Source organism: Canis lupus, chromosome 10 (genome assembly GCF_011100685.1).
Source record: "Canis lupus familiaris isolate Mischka breed German Shepherd chromosome 10, alternate assembly UU_Cfam_GSD_1.0, whole genome shotgun sequence".
NCBI lineage: Eukaryota > Metazoa > Chordata > Mammalia > Carnivora > Canidae > Canis > Canis lupus.
The window spans coordinates 58036417-58038322 of NC_049231.1; the positions used below are offsets into that span (position 1 = coordinate 58036417).

General features: G+C 39.4%; 1 non-coding gene across 1 annotated transcript; it reads right to left on the minus strand.

Moving 5' to 3' along the window:
• Positions 1 to 743: 743 nt before the first annotated feature.
• Positions 744 to 848, minus strand: MIR216A (microRNA mir-216a). The gene has a single exon (NR_049437.1). It is a non-coding gene; the product is annotated as a microRNA mir-216a (primary transcript).
• Between the last annotated feature and the right edge of the window lie 1058 nt (positions 849 to 1906).

A 1906-nucleotide genomic window follows, 5' to 3' on the forward strand; every position in this document is an offset into this window, starting at 1 on the left:
AAGATCTTTGAAATAGCAACTTTAATAATTTCTGTTAAGATCAATCTTACATTAATTATAAATTTGCTCTGTCTAGTTTGTTTTGTACTCCTGGGTGAATGAGAAAGAGAACTGGCCTCGATTTTTTAATTCTAAGAAATTACATTTGTTCTCAATCTTTTTCCAGAATATGGTCTTCTGCTCCTGTTTCCAGGGGTCACCAAGAATTAGAGTTAGCTATAGCTCAAAAAGTCTTTGAGGCCAGAGTCAGAGTTGATTTTAAATTTCACTATCAATTAGGGCGGTTGAATGCAAATGTTCACAGAAGCAATGAGAAAGAGCCATTCAGTGTGATTATCTGGGCAGCTGAAGTTTGAGTAGGGCCTGGCAGATCCATCCTCTCTTGGATTGGTTGGAATTTGACAGAGTAACACCCCAAAAAAGAGTGGAAAGAGCTTTCAGAAGGAAAACATTTTAAGTTTAGCTTCTAACACCTGAACTTGGTGGTTTGTTGTTTTTGATTTGTTTTTAAAAAAACAAGGAACCTTGAAGAAATGCTATAAATGGAATGTGAATCCAATAAAGGCAAATTAACTTCCAAGGCTGGTTGTCTTTTCCAGCCTAGCAGGACTTCAGAAAAGACTTTATCAAGATTGAAAGAGGTTGAACATGAAATGGTAACCATAGCAGCTTTACTTTTTCTTTTTCATGTAACAGAAATTTGGTACTGTAATTTTGGTTGCCTATAAGTCTTTTGATCCATGAGGGCAAGGATATTGCTCTGTTTAGCATAATCCCAGAGACCACTGTGGGGGATTGTATGAACATCTCACAGTTGCCAGCTGAGATTAAGCCAACTCACAGCCATCCAGGTTAGACCTGCAAGAAGAAGAGAATCATATCAGCAGAGGCACATGGGTGCCTTAGGTAAAAACATGGTGCTGTTCACTGAGCCCATTAGCTGAAGACCTTTGTCTCCTGCTTTTTTCTTGATGAGACATTATCAAGCTACTTCTCTTGGTGAATAGAAACCTATTTTCACTCATTTCTAGCACATACAGCATTGCATATAATGTCCTAATTTTTGCATTTAGACAGGATTTGTTCTATTTAATTCTTATATAATAAGAAACACAAGAGTATATGTTAGTATAAAACCGATCACTCAAAACCCATTTATAAGCAAACTTTATAAAGAATTTGGGAATACCAAAGCCAACACCCTAAAATAGTTCCTCAGATTAAAAAAAAACAAAAAACAAAAAACCCAGCAATTACAGATGTGAAAAAAAGTAATGACCATATACTCACCAAAGGGGCAGGTGTGACAATGGGGGTCCAGGTCTTCACCTTTTTTAGATAGTAGTTTCTGTGTCCTTCCCTTCGCCCATGCTGCTTTATTCAGCTAAATCTGATTAGGCCATGAACCTCAGCCTTTTCAATTCATTGAATGGGGCTGATCAATCATAGGGATAATGATCAAGAAAGGAGGGAGGGGGAGACTGCAGAGGTTCTCCATCATCTGCTGCGGGGATTCTCAGTTTCAGGGAACATGAGAAGCATCGGAGGACCTTGTTTCAAATACAGATCCCCAGGATCCAAGTCCAGATTCTGATTCTGTAGGTCTCATTTGGGGCTGGGATTTGCACTTAGGTACAGATTTGCCCCCTCTTTCTTTCTACTTTCCCTGCATACTAACCATTTCCTCCCATACACAGTGGACTCCAGTATAACAAACTGCTTGAAGTTCCAAGTATTATGCCTTTGCACATACTTGGGATGGTTTCCTCTTCCTCTCTCCCTCCTTGAGCCCTGCCCCACCACACATGCACACATACACACCTTGTGTGACTGACACACACATTGAATCTAACATCAATATCAGACACTTCTTTCTCTCTTCTCTCTCCCTTCTCTGTGATCCTGT